The following is a 16,078-nucleotide window of genomic DNA, read 5'->3' as shown; positions in this document are numbered from 1 at the left end:
TTTTTATAAGAAAATGGATTTTATAATCGAGTATATTTTCTTTTTAGTTTGCTGTTTAACGTACATACCTAGATACATTAGGGTGGCCCTTCGTTGTATGGAGGGGAAAAAAGGTGTTTGTATTCTTGATCTCACCCCCTAAAAATATGCGAATAGCTCAAAAACGAATATATACAAAGTTTTAGGCCAATCAAAAATGATTTAGAGGTGGCACTAATGGCTTGAAATCGTGAAAAGTTACGAATTTTTACAATTTCGTGCTTCAGGCTTCCATATTTCTAAATTCTACGAAAATTTACTGCTTTTCTATACCGTAATAAGATCTGTATTTTCTTACTTTTCTAAAATGGCCACAACCTTCAAAATCGGTCGATCAATAACAGAGTTACAGGGCAAAAATATATTGCTTTCGACAAACAAATATGAAAGTAAATTAAGTCTGTGCAAATGTGTTGATCAGTGAATCGTGGTATTCGGGTAAAAAAACGCTCAAATAAACTTTTTTATACACAAATACATATATCCCTTGAAGCCACACTTGAAGTTTATTTATTTAAAAAAGTATACACATATATTTTTTTATAAATTTTCTTTCGAAATGCAACTTGTTTCTGCAACAAGCATGTCGAAAGAAATTAAAAAAAAAGTATAAAGAAATGAAAATATATATTGTAACGAATTTACTTCAAATCCTGTTATTTGCCCTTCTGCTAAGTTCGAATCACTAAACTGTTGAATAAATAACTCCAATATTGAATAATGGAAAAATGGCCTTTATTAAAATACTTCACAATAACACTCAAACTGTGCAACGAATAGCTTAATAACCAAAATGATAGCTTAAAGGAAACTTACTTTCAAAACAATACTGCTATTGCTCGCTAGATATCGTCTTATGCGGCAGTTACCCACCGACGTGTGCCGTACGTAAGGACGTTTGTCGTACGAAGCACGTTTGACCGAACTCTCAAGCCCGTAGGAATCAATGTGTGCGTCTGTGTACATGTACATAACATATTTGTGTGTGTATTGTTTACAGATAAGCACTGTTGCCATTGTCCATTTTGCATGCATGCTTATGGAAACATCAACTTTTCCCAATTTAATTTTTGATGTTGCAAAAGGCTGGAATTAATATTAAATAAAAATAAATAGATTACATATATATAATCTGCACTTTTACATAATTATTTCGAATTATTTTCACAACTTTTCAAACTTTAAATAGGTGTTTTTGCATAAAACTGCAAACGGTCAAAAATTAGCGCACAAAAGTTTACTAGGCAACTCTGTCTAGTGAGAGAGCGATCAGCTGACACGTTCATACGGAAAAAATCAAAATTGTTTTGATTTCTACGTTCCGGGCTACGTACGTACGGGTGTTGCACGTCGGTAAGTTTTCGTTTACATTGCACACTCATAAGATAGGTCGTGTCAGCTGACACGTTTTTTCTACGTACGTTCGTGAGTAACCACGGCTTTAGTCGTAACTGCTTGACAACTCAAATCAAACTGAATTACAGCGCCTCTACATCTGTCGCCTTTTATACTCTTTGATTTTAACATTCGCATCTTCTAGTCGCTTCGAGAATCTACTAGTCCAGCAGCTCTCAAACTTCTCAGCTGTAACTACAATTGCACAATTTTATAGTTTTTCTCATTGCATACTTATAGGAGTATCTCGGATATATGCATGTGTTTGCGCATTGACTCTCCGCTGCTCGTATTCGTACATGGTACATATGTGTAGACGCAATTATTTATTCGTTTATGTAGATACATAATGATTGAATTATTGATGTGAATGTTTGTAGTTTACAGTCTCTCGCGCACACATAGGCGTATAAGTAAATGCATCTGTGTGTGACATTTCTCGGCTGCCTTATATATGTGTATACATGATTTGATTATTGACGTAAATATCGCTTAGCATGGCCTTAGCATCGCCTTAGTGATGGTATAGCTTAGTGATGCTAATATCCGTGACACTGCCCTCCACCTAAGTCTGATCGTCCCGATCAGACAAATCTCTCGATCTAAACGCTGCTAATCTCTCCAAATGAACCACCTTCATTTTTGTTCGTGGTTAGGTAGTGGTTTGTATGCGGTATACTACATCGTTAATCCGTTTTACAACTTTGTATGGGCCTTCCCAGTTACACTGCAATTTCGGGGACAAACCTTTTTTTCGTTGTGGGTTGTATAGCAGCACCAAATCTCTTTCCTGAAACCCTTCCGAATTAATTGCTTTATCGTACCTCGCTTTCATCTTGTCACTCATAATCTTTGATCGTTGCCTTACCAGATCGTGTATCTCTCTCAGCTCTTCTTCCAAGACACCAGTGGATTTCTTGACATTCCTCTCCGCATCGGCATCTATCCCATACTTCAAATCAGCTGGCAATCAAAGGTCATTGCCAAAAATTACCTTTGCGGGAGTTTGGCCCGTTGTGTCATGTACTGCCGATCGGTAGGCCATCAAGAATAATGATATGTGTGTATCCCAGTCCTTATGGTACTTGTCTACTACTTTCCTTAAATGCTCCTCCAATGTTCTATTGAAACGTTCCACCATACCATCGGACTGAGGATGCAATGCAATTGCCCGTGTTTTTCGAATGCCCAACTTCTTGCACATTTCTTAGAACACAGCTGATTCAAAATTCCTGCCTTGGTCAGAATGTAACTCATTGGTAAACCATACCTTGCAACCCATTCGTTTTTAACCACTTCTGCTACTGTTTCTGCTTCTTGGTTTGGGATTGGCCATTTATTGAAATAATCCATAACCACCAGTACGAATTTGTTTCCGCGGTTGCTAGTAGGAAATGGACCTGCGACATCCATGGCAATCCTTTCAAATGGTGCACCTGAAATATAATGCTTCATCTGGCCATGACTTCGGGTTTTGGGCCCTTTCGCTCTGTTGCATACCTCGCAATTGGCAATCCACTCGGTGACCGACTGATGGCAACCAACCCAATAGAATATTTGCTTAATTTTCTCGAGTGTCTTCGTGATTCCAAGATGACCTCCACTTGGACCATTGTGCAGCTCGCTGAGAACGTCAGGAATCCTCTTTCTGGGAACAACTATCAGTTTCTTCTTGCATTGACCATCCTCACTCTCCCATACTCGATGCAAGCAACAGGATATCAATTCTAAACTGTTCCACTGTGCCCAATATGACTTCGCAATGGGACTCTCTGCTGACATCTCCTCTCTGCTTGGTCTTTCGTTTCGTTCGAGCCCTTGCATAATATGTGACAGATCTGTATCTTTTAGCTTACACTTTCTTAGTTGTTCCTTGTCCCATTCATCCGTACACGTTATAGTCATTAGCCGGACATATATAATGTCTTCTTTAGCCTCTGCCTTTGAACAGTGCTTGCATTCCAAACTACATGGCCTTCGTGACATTCCATCGGCATTTCCATGGGTACTACCTTTTCGATGCTCAATGGAAAAGTCATAGCTTTGTAGTCGCTCGATCCACCATACCAATTGTGATCTGTCCTGACACGGAATCGCTGGCCGTAGAGGTATTTGTGAAAATGTTTAATGCACTCTACCAATGCCAACAGCTCTCTCCGCGTAACACAGTAGTTCCTCTCTGGTTTTCCAATCGAACGGCTGTAATATGCCACTACTTTCTCCTGTCCATCGACCAGTTGTGACAAAATGCCTCCTATAGCATATCCACTCGCATCTGTATCTAGAATAAATGTGGCTCCTGGAATCGGATATGCTAACATTGGGGCAGTGCACAAACGCTCCTTCAATGTTTGGAAAGCCACTTCTTGCTCCTTTTTCCATTCAAAAGCTTTATTTTTTCTTGTAAGCTCATGGAGGCTATGGGCTACGCTGGAAAAATTTGGTACAAATCGGCGGTAATATGTGCACAGCCCAAGGAAACTTCTCAATTCATGTAGGTTCTGTGGTCTTGGCCAATCCTTTACAGCCTCTATTTTTTCGTTTGCAGTGCAGATGCCCTCTGTCGTTACCTTGTGACCCAAATAATTGACTTCCTTTTTAAACAGCGCACACTTTTTGGGACTTAACTTCAGACCAGCGCCAGCTATTCTCTGGAAAACTTCCTCCACGTTCCTAAGATGTTCATCAAAATTCTTGCCCAATACGATGATGTCGTCCAGGTACACCAAGCATGTTTTCCAATGTAGTCCTTTCAGTACCTGGTACATTAGTCTCTCAAAAGTAGCTGGTGCATTACAAAGTCCAAAGGGCATTACTGTAAATTTCCAAAGACCATCTCCGACGCTGAAGGCTGTTTTCTCTTTGTCTTCCTCCTTCACCTCCACTTGCCAGTAGCCGCTTTTTAAGTCCAGTGTGGCAAACCATTTCGTACCAGAGAGCGAGTCCAGAGTGTCGTCGATTCTTGGCAATGGGTAGCTATCCTTTTTCGTAACGTCATTCAACTTCCGGTAGTCAACGCAAAACCTCATTTTTCCATCCTTCTTCTTTACAAGTACTACCGGTGAGCTCCAGGGACTAGCTGATGGTTCGATGACGCCGCTGTCGCTCATTTCTTGTATAATTTGACTCACCACTTCCCGCTTCGCCAGTGGAACACTACGTGGAGCTTGACGTATCGGCCTCGCGTCTCCAGTGTCAATTTGATGCTTCACAACATTGGTGCGGCCTGGTTTGGAACCATTCTGGTCAAATATGTTTGCGTACTTTAGGAGCAGTTGCTTTGCCTTACTCTGATAATCTTCCTCTAGCCCCTCCGTCCATTCCGTGATGTCATTTAAAAGATCAGTATTACTAGATGAAACGTGTTCCTGGAGCTGTTCACAGTTAATAACTACTGCAGCTCTTGGCATCTTCCCAAAATAGCTCCTTACGTCAGTTTCAGTGGTGACTTGAACTCATTGAGTGCTCTTACCGGAATATGTCCATCTTGTTTTGTCATAGCCAGGGTTTTTCCTATAAGTATGTTCGGTGCTGATTTGTTTGCTGCTTCTACAACCCACAATTTGTTTGTCCCACAATCTCCATCAACCTTTGCCCAGATGATTGCTTCTGATTTTGGTGGTATTTGCTGACTCTCCTCCACCAGCACTTGTTTACTGCTGTAGGCTCTCTCGTAGCCGAAATTAAGTGGTACATCCTGTTCTTATATCGCATCGTTTTGCTTTGCATGTTGATCTTGATGCCCTGGTCCACTCGAATTATGATTTCATCAACAATCTCTGCCACTATAAAATTGTGTACTACCGTGACGTTCCCAATTGCGACTTCACATGCTACTCCTCCAATTACCTGGGTGTCCTCTCCCGTGGCTGTACGTAATCTTGGTCCAAGCAATGGTCTTATCTTTTTGTTCACTAAATCTGATCGAATGATGGAATGGGATGCACCCGTATCTACAGTCAGTAACCGTTCCTTTCCATCCACATGTCCTCCGACAGTAAGATTGCTTAACCTTCTTCCAATTTGCGAGATAGATATTATGGGGCATTCAATTGAGGGAGCCAGCTGTCGCCCCTTGCGGCTGACTCTCTTTAGTTTAACGATTCAGTGGACTTGGAGATTTGCTCATCTCCTTCAGCTCTGCGTTTACGACCACCCACATTTTTGGAACTGTTAGGGTTGGTGTTGCAATGCAATGCAATATGACCTGGGTTGCCGCACTTGAAACATTTAATAACTCCGGCAATTTTCTGTTGTGATCCCTTCAGTGCTTCCAAAATTGTGTCTACCCAATCTGGTCTCTCCACTTCCACACGATGAGCTTTGTATGCTGGTTTACTCAATAGTGAGGCGGTTTCCTGAGTCAATGCATGTGATAACGTCTCTGCAAATGTTGGCTTTGGGTTTGCGTATGTGGCTCGCTTCATTTCGATGTCCCGTATGCCATTTATAAAGCTCTGAATTTTTACTCTTTCGGTGTATTCCACGGGTGCGTCGGCATTCGCCAAATGTGCAAGCCTTTCGACATCTGACGCAAACTCCTGCACAGTCTCATTAGCGTTTTGGTAGCGGTTTTGCAACTCTATTTTGTGTATCTGCTTCCTGTGTTCGCTTCCGGGTCGCCTCTCTAGAGCGCTCATCAATGTTTCGTAGTTGTTCCGCTCTCCCTCGGGAATAGTCTGTAGGATTTCAGCAGCATATCCTTTCAATGCCACGAATAGTGCAGCAACTTTATCTTCCGCAGTCCATTTGTTCACTGCTGCGGTCTTCTCAAACTGAATCTTAAACACCTGGAAAGGAACAGAGCCGTCAAAAGTTGGAGTTTTTACCTTCGTATTGCTTGCTGAAACAACTGGGCGAATTAGTTGCAATTCCTGTATACGACCTCTCAAAGCATCCACCTCTGCCTCGAATTTTTCTTCAAACTGCGTTATTTTCTCGTCCATACGCGCTTCGAGTTTTGATGATGTACGTGCCTCTTGCTCTTTCAGTTGTGTTTCTATCTTTGATGTAATCTGTGTCGACATTTCTGAAATACGTGTCTCATGTGATTCCAGCTGGGATGCCATATACATATGTCTTCTGCTCTTCCAGTTGAGATGACATTTGCGACGACATTTCGGATATACGTGTCTCCTGTGCTTCCATCTTGGATGTTATACGTGTCTCCTGCGATTCCAAATGTGATGACATATACGTTTTCTGTTCTTCTAGTTGAGATGACATGTTGGTGGATATTTGTGATATTTCGGACATTTGTGCCGATATTGCAGCCAATATCATGTTCAAGTCTGTGTTCGCCATTGTCTGCGGTGTTTTATTTTTCTCCTCCAATTTTGTTGTCTCATCGCCATCAAGATGAAAGACATACTCTTCCACGTCAATTCCTTCTAATTCCATTGCCTCTCGTAGTCGTGCCTGAAGTTCGAGTTTAATGCCGGTTGTATTCAATCCACGGTTCTCCAACTCCTTCTTCAGTTGCGGGATCTTCAATTCACTTAACTTTGCCATGTCCTTGTTGTCCTCTAGAATTTATTCAACAATTCCTCTTTTGACACCAATTGTAACGAATTTAGTTCAAATCCTCTTATTTGCCCTTCTGCTAAGTTCGAATCACTAAACTGTTGAATAAATAACTCCAATATTGAATAATGGAAAAATGACCTTTATTAAAATACTTCACAATAACACTTAAACTGTGCAACGAATAGCTTAATAACCAAACTGATAGCTTAAAGGAAACTGACTTTCAAAATAATACTGCTATTGCTCGCTAGATATCGTCTTAGTCGTAACTGCTTGACAACTCAAATCAAACTGAATTACAGCGCCTCTACATCTGTCGCCTTTTATACTCTTTGATTTTAACATTCGCATCTTCTAGTCGCTTCGAGTATCTACTAGTCCAGCAGCTCTCAAACTTCTCAGCTGTAACTACAATTGCACAATTTTATAGTTTTTCTCATTGCATACTTATAGGAGTATCTCAGATATATGCATGTGTTTGCGCATTGACTCTCCGCTGCTCGTATTGGTACATGGTACATATGTGTAGACGCAATTATTTATTCGTTTATGTAGATACATAATGATTGAATTATTGATGTGAATGTTTGTAGTTTACAGTCTCTCGCGCACACATAGGCGTATAAGTAAATGCATCTGTGTGTGACATCTCTCGGCTGCCTTATATATGTGTATACAGGATTTGATCATTGACGTAAATATCGCTTAGCATGGCCTTAGCATCGCCTTAGTGATGGTATAGCTTAGTGATGCTAATATCCGTGACAATATTTTCAAATTGTAAACAACTACAAACAATTTCTTCGACGTTTTCTTATTAAAACTATACTGCTCTTTAATGAACAAATTTTGAATAGTAGGTTTTTTTAAATAGATAAATTGGCGGCCACCGTGGTGTGATGGTAGCATGCTCCGCCTACCACACCGAATACTCTGGGTTCACACCCCGGGCAAAGCAACATCAAAATTTTAGAAATAAGGTTTTTCAATTAGAAGAAAATTTTTCTAAGCGGGGTCGCCCCTCGGCAGTGTTTGGCAAGCACTCCCAGTGTACTTCTGCCATGAAAAGCTCTCAGTGAAAACTCATCCGCCTCGCAGATGCCGTTCGGAGTCGGCATAAAACAAGTAGGTCCCGTCCGGCCAATTGGTAGGAAAAATTAAAAATGAGCACGACACAAATTGGATGAGAAGCTCGGCCTAAAATCTCTTCGGAGGTTATCGTGCCTTAAATTTATTTATATTAAACTGCAGCACTTTGCATTGGGATGGAAAACTACTTCCAGAAATAACAGTCGTGAAAAGGTGGAACGACTTCCAGTTGTTGTTACATACAGGAATGGCGAACAGTTAATAGGAGCTCCAAAATTATATGCTGCAACAGGCTCGGAAATAGCTGAGTCGTTGGATGAACTGTTATTTGTATGGGATCTGAAGGATGATATTGTGGCCTGTTGTTTTGATACGACATCGGTTAACACAGACGTTATAAAACGAGCTGCAACGTTTTTAGAAAAAAAACTTGAGCGAAAACTTTTGTATCTACCTTGTCGTCTTCATATTTATGAAGTTTTTTAGTAAATACTAGTAACGACGTCCAGTTATTTCGGCGATTTCAAGAAAATTGGAAATAACATCGGCAAAAATAGTTTTAAAGATTTGCTGCAAAATAACGAATTGAAATTTCTTTTAAGCGATTGCAAAGGTACTATTCTAAATTTCTCTAAGGAAGAGTTGAAAAAGAAAATAGTAAGAGATGACTACAGGGAATTATTAGAATTAACGCTATATGTCTAGGAGCAAGTGATGGCATAAAGTTTCGTGTACCAGTGCCCACTGATCATGCTCGGTGGATGTCTAAGGCATTGTACTGCTTAAGAATCTATTTATTTCGTGAACGGTTTAAACTAACGGAGTATAAGAGAATTCGATAGCAAGTATATGCGCACAATTCTAACTTAAGCTTTGGTTTAACTGTACCAATCCTCATAGAGCACTTCTTCAAGACTTATCTTTTATTAAATAAATATGTATCTAAATACAGAGCTGTTAATAAAAAATATCTGAAATTGCAATAAAAAAGTTTTATAACCACCTGTGGTACCTGACTGAAGAATGTATTGCATTGGCATTGTTCGATGATAACGTCTCTTGTACCATGAAGAAAAAGATTGCGGAAAAAACAAAAGCATAGACAACAGCGACAAGGAAACAGATAATTTAAAGAGGTTACAGTTAAGGCCCAGTGAAATCAATAAATTCATAGAAAAAGAACTACACGATTTTGTAACAGGAATTACAATAGATTTTTTTTGGTCGGTTTTGGATATCATCTCAATTTCTGGAGGTAGATCCACTATACTGGGGGGATACAGATAAAAAAGCCAAGGATGCTGATATAAATATGAAAGAAGTTAACGACACAGCAGAACGGGGAGTAAAACTTATCGAAGAATATAATAGAATACTTACAAATGACGAGCAAGGAAAACAATATTTATTACAAGTTGTAACTGATTACAAAAACCAATTTGAGTCACTTAATAAATCATCATTAATTAGATCCTAGGAAATAATATCATATTATATACGTGTCAGCTTAAGTTTCACAAGCTATATGTAGTATATGTTTTAAAAATGTATTTTCAAAAAAGTTTATAATAAAAAAAATTTGAAACAAACTCATTTACGTATACTCATTATATACACATTCTTGAAGTAATGATACCGTGTTTAAGGCATAATTTATTTTATAGCTTTATTATTATTTGACCAATTTTATTTGAAAGTCAAATACCTCTAGAACTTACTAATAAGACGATAGATTACGTTTCGCTCATAACAAAGTAGGGTTGACCAAATTTAAGAAATTGTAAAAATTCGTAATTTTTAAGGACTTCAAGCTCTTTGCGCCACCTCTAGCCCTTTTTCGATTGACCTGAAACTTTGTATATTCTAGTTTTTAGGCTATTCGCATATTTCTAGGGGGTGGGATCGAGAATCGGAACACTTTGGAAATTAAGGGCCACCCTAAGATACATACATACGTATTTATATATGGCTGGCGATGTATCGTCGTTGGTTAGTTGCTCTATAAGGTGTACGTAAAAGAATTGACACGAATGTTGTGAAAAGTAAATCTAATTACGCGAAAACCATTTCAAATGGCCAATTTTTCAAGATACTTATCTAATTAATGGTCTATGTCTTGTCAAGTTTCTTGTTGCCAAAGCCGACACCAACTCAATGTGCCCAAACAAGCCAGTGCCCATACAAACATATCTACAAATGTTCATACGGACCTGCACTTGTACTTACACAGCCACACTCATTTAATGAAAACGTTTAAAGAGGGGCGAGGTGCGGTGCCCATTGCCATTAACAGTTAGTAGTTTTATGTTTGCTCTTAATCGTTTGCCACTTCCCTCCCGTTGATGTGCTCTACAAATTTTTGAAATGAGTTATGGGAAAAACAATAAATTGCTCATCAGAGAGAAAAGTCAGTGAGTATTCGAAACGCCGAAATTAGCAGCCAAGGTAAATGTGATATCTTCTTGGGCGGGATAGCTATTAATATTTAGCTGCGCATTCAGAATTTATTTTATAAATAAAAACAAAGGAATGGGAGGTGGATGCAAATGCGTTGTGTTGTGACGAAAACAATGAAAATAACAACAAAAGCTATGTATGTATGTAGTTGAAGGTAGATATTTCAAACAAAGTGGCTTGGCATATAACGAATTGGTGAAATGGCACTCAATTATGCTTCCTGCTCATTTAACATTTTTGACAGTTCATCAGTGCCTTAGCGCGGCGCAGTCATTAGTTGACATTATTCCAGTTTAGTTTTTAAATTGTGTTAAGAAATAAAATTATAATGAATTTTAGCAACATTAGCGCTATTTATCTGAACGAGAAATCAAGCAAAATAAAATAGTCATTACATTCGAATAACAAATTGTGTCAATGAAAATTAACTCATTTGGGCTTATGGCGTTTTCACACTTATAATTTCATAAGACGAAGTATTATACTTCTTCGCATAGCGCAAACTACACCTTTTCAGCCGACTCAAGAGAAAGCGTAGGTTTGTGATAAGAAAATGTTGTTTTGTATTGAGAAAACATAAACTAGTAGTGGGAAAGAGTGTTGTCAAAAACAAAATTTGTTTTGGGCTAGAATCTAGAAAAAAGGGCTAGAAAGAGCTAAACTTCTTCAATAACATCCAAAAACCGTTGCAAAAAGAGCTAAAAGTATTTGTATATTTTTCATTGTAAGTTTTCAGATTTATTTCAAATCAAACTTAAATAAAGTTAAAAAATAGGCACAGTAAAATTAACAAAAAAAATTAATAATAAGGTACAAGAGAGGTACTGTTTTTATAGTTCATTTTATATTTTCTAATAACAAAAATACGTTTTTTTTAAAGTAAGAAGAATTTTTCACACTACTGCAATGACGTCACGGCTATAGGTTCGCCAAAAATACGACTGCCAAAATGTTGGCCGATGAAAATTAATTTTAATTTTTCCAATTTTTTTATTCAGTTTTTAACGTCCTACGTGTGTACGAATCACCATTAAAATACACGTGTGCGATACTCAAGTTTATGTTGGGACGAGATATATTTGAAGGGCTGAAGACTTCAAAATCTATGATTTCGTCCTCATAAGATGAATTATTGTTTTTGCTACACTCGTAGATATTTTTTGTGTTAATTTTAAGAGATCATTGTTTATTTCAAAGTCATAACAGCATTTGTTCAGCCGTTTTGTTTCTATGTTTGCTTTTAATCAAACTCATGTTCGAAAACGTTCTTCGAACTTCAGCTGCATTACTTAGTGGCAGCACAAAATCGACAATCGTTTGGAATTATACTGTTGAACATTAAACCAAAAACTTAATGTTGAAGTCAGATTTTTCCAATTTTGGAGATAGATATTTTTCTACTGCATTTGTAATCTCGTTATTTCATCGTTGCTATACTTGTTTTTTCATTTTCATTTGTGAAATATGAAAACCTTTGAGGTTTTACAATTCTCAATGTGTTTCCAACCGAAAAGAAATATATTTTGCTAAGCGTTTCTATATTGTGCGGCAAGCGTTGCATTAATTGCTCTATTAATTTAATTATGAAGTCGCGACATATATTACGTATTTTTCTTTCAATGAATTCCTCTATGCATTTACCTTATTTTTTAATTCGTATATTTTCTTCGAAGGTATTAAGAAAATATGGTACGGGATACAAAAATTAATTATAATCTGAAGTTAAAGGATCGAAAATCTTAGAAGGTGACACTATGCTGTTGCACAAGATGGTAAGCAAATATACAACCTCATGACAAAGTTTATCGATTAAAGTTTTGTTATCAGTTGACTACCGAGTTGCCACATCATACATAACGAAATAAAAAAAAATAAATAAAACTTCGACACACATAAAACACATTACAAATTACACAATACGTATTGCCGAAATAGATTTGGAGCCAAAAAGGGGCAGACATTTTAAAGAGGGCCAAAAAGGAGCTAGGGGAAATACCGGAATTTTTGGAGCTAAACGCACCAAATCACCAAAATGGAAACACTGGTGAGCAAGGGTAAAGGGTGAAATTTTCTGAAGTGTGGCAACATTTTTCGATAGTCGACTTTTTGTAGTGTATTTTGTTTTTATAATTTTTGGGTGGACATATGTAGATAAAAACAAAAAAAAATATTTTTAAATCTTTTGAAATTCCAATTGTTTGTTGAAGTTATAGCACTTTTGGTTTTGCTGAATGGAGTTAAACTCTTCCTTATAACTCGTGATAGTGTGGGCCGATTTTGCTTATTTTTGGCACACTTGTTTGTGATTACTTTCATTCTTTGTGAATAGTTTTATAATTCAAAAAATGTTTCTTGCACAACTTCTTCATAACTTCATGACGTTTTAATCTTTTTGTATTTTTATTAGTTTCCTAATTAGGCAGTTTCGCCAAAAATAAAAACATGCAAAATTTTTAAGGGACGCAAGTTGTTTCCACTTTTTATATTAAGCGCAACCGTTTTCTAGGGAATTTCGATTGTTCGGAAATACAAGCACTCAGCGACCTGATTTTATATTCACATTGAATAACAAATGTGGTACAGACTACTTTTCAAAGTTAGTTTTTTCAATTTTAAAGTTTTTCAAAATGTTTTCAATTTGTGATAAACACAGTCAACAATTGGGAACATTGTGGATAAAACATGTGTGATATCTTATCCGTCATTTACCTGACAGGATGTTCAATATGGCTACTTTTTAGCATTTTGGCAGCGTTTTGACAGGGTATCGAATATGGCGGCGCATAGGGCGGGTTATCTTCAGCAGGTGATAGAAAGAGATACAGAATGTGACAGCGATAGTCAATTTAAAATCAGGTGATCCAGTCTATTTGTAATTCTGACGTCTATGCATTGGGAACATAAGTATAAAAAAAACTTAAAAAATGCATTGAACTAATTACAAAACTAGTAAAAATACATTAATTTCCAAACGTGATAAAGTCATGGAGAAGTTATAAATATAATTTCGTAAAAAACATTAACACAAAGTGAAAATGATCACAAACAAGTGAGCTAAAAATGATCAAAATCGGCGGACGCTATAGCGAGTTATAAAGAAAAGTTTAACTCGTTTGTGTAATTTTTTATGTATTATTTTTGTCAACCGAAAAAAGAAAAAAATAAAAAAAAAAATCATTTATCGAACAAAATTGTTACACTTCAGAAAATTTCACTCAAATCATATATGTGTCGGATCTGTCAATAAGTTTAGAGTATGGGGACATACTTTGATGAAGTGATTGATGTGCATTGTTTCATAAAACACTTGTTGTAAAGTTTACATACTAAAAATTAGTAGGCGAGAAAAACAATAATGAAAATAGTTGAGTAGCATGGCGGAACGATACAAGGTGGCAGCATGGGACAGCTGATTATAAACTTGTTTTATTTGATTTGATACATCAACTTCCGGCGCAGTACGATTTTGACATTTGTCCATCGAATTTACAAAAACAAAGTACATAGAATTTTTATATATGTTTGTAGGTATGTAACCATGCTGCCGCCTTGTATCGTTGCGCCATGGTTGAGTAGTGAAAAATATGAGGCAGAGTGAAATTATTATTTGTTGAAAGTGCGTGCGCGTCAATTCCTCTTAGACACAGTGCCGATATATTGCTGTTTAAACGTTTTTGTTTTTGTATTCTATAATCAAATGTACCTAAATTTAAATATTTTCTTGTCACACTTATGCTGTACAATTACAAAAATTGTATAGGCTGTCTTGTTTTGATTTCGAATTCAAAACACATTGCGAGCATTTTCTATTAACAATATAGGAGTATTACATATATGACCCAAATGATTATTGAGAATACGTAAGATAGTAATGAGATGGTTTCTTCCCAATCTCTAAGAAAAATGGCTCTTCTTAAACTTATGTTTTCTTGTTATAATTTTATGTTTTCTCTATTCAATTCTCGAATTCGCCTCACAAACGTTTTCTTATAATATTTTACGTTTGTCAACACAAACTTATGGTGTAGGCTGATTCGTTTCAAATTCCGTAATGTTGATACTTCCGAGTGATGATTTCTGATTAAAACTTTGTTTCCGATAGTACGCCATTTTAATCGGACAAAATATCAAATAAAAAAGGGCCGCAGGTGAAAACTTTTACTTAAATAAAATGTTTTATTCCAAATTTTCATTTCGTATCATGATACGACTTTAAAGTATTTATGTGGACTAATTTTTAAAAAGCGTCGTAGGCGTAAGCGGTTAATGCAGATTAGCGCGAGTTTTAAACAAATTTTCATTTGAGTATTTTTTAATAAAGGAAGTTAATGCGTTTAAAATCGTATGATGATACCTCTCTCCTTTCCTTTTTTGTTTTCTCGTATTTCTTCTTCTTTCTTTTTCTCCACTTGTTCTCCTCGTCTCGATCTTTCCTGCATCTACCTCCTGCTCGGTAGCTTTTCCTCTTCCTTGTGCTTCTACTTTCTCGCTACCTCACTCCCTTCCTTTTCAACACCTTCTCTATTTGATTACCATTTCATTTTATTTCGGCTTTGTTATTGTAGCGATGAAAACACTCCACGAAGATTTTGGGGGGTATTATTGAAGTTGATGGATTTATATAGATCCGGTACATTCCGGTAACCATTAAGATACAAGCTCGACCATCTCGAGAACGATTTCATTTTCCACCACCACGAGGAGCTTGGGGTCGCCATAGCCTGGGCTTCTAAAGAAACAGGATTTGCCACGGGTAGGTGTGGTTGGAGAGCCTATAAATTGCCCTGTCAACTCTTTGAATGGGTTGCGGTACACATCCCCTTGAATCATTTGGGTATTTTAGTCGCCTCTTACGACAGGCATACCTGCCGCGGATATATTCTAAGCCCTCTAACCCTCTGAGGATATTTAAGCTGATCTTCTCTTTCATACTTTCGTTGTGATACCTTTTTTAGTTTTTCCTACAAATTGGCGGGACTAGACTTAGATGTTCAATACCGACTATGAACGGCATTTGCAAGCAGATGAATTTTCGCTGAGATACACAGTAAAAATTTTAGTTTACTTTTAATACCAATTTGACATTTATATATAACAATGCCAGAAAGTATAATATTAAAACCGAAAAATATTAAAACGCGACAGTCAGCATTGAATAAAGTTTTGTGTCAAAACCATTTTGGATTAAAATTTATATTTCATTGTCTTGAAATAAAACTTTTTAGAATTAAAACACAAATTTAATACCAAAAATGTTTAAGTTCAATAGCAACTGGTATTAACTGGTATTAAAAGTAACATTCCACTATTTACTGTGTACTTTTAATAGCAAGCTTATCTTTCTGTAGGTAGTTTGAAACACCAGAGGAACAAAAATCGCTATCCAATTGGCCTTTACAGCAGATTGGAGGTCCCAATCTTTCCCTTCTTTCATGGATCGCTATCGATAAGAATGCCTCCTGGGACTGAGCATTTTCTTCCATTCTCATAAAATGGTTTATCCAGTGAAGTTGCTGAGTTTTTATTCGCTGAAATTCATTTGTGCCTATGTAAAGCTCATAGAACTTCTAAT

Source organism: Eurosta solidaginis, chromosome 3 (genome assembly GCF_040869045.1).
Source record: "Eurosta solidaginis isolate ZX-2024a chromosome 3, ASM4086904v1, whole genome shotgun sequence".
In the NCBI taxonomy this organism is placed as follows: domain Eukaryota; kingdom Metazoa; phylum Arthropoda; class Insecta; order Diptera; family Tephritidae; genus Eurosta; species Eurosta solidaginis.
The sequence above is the reverse complement of the archived record's forward strand: the minus strand, read 5'-3'. Positions refer to the sequence as shown.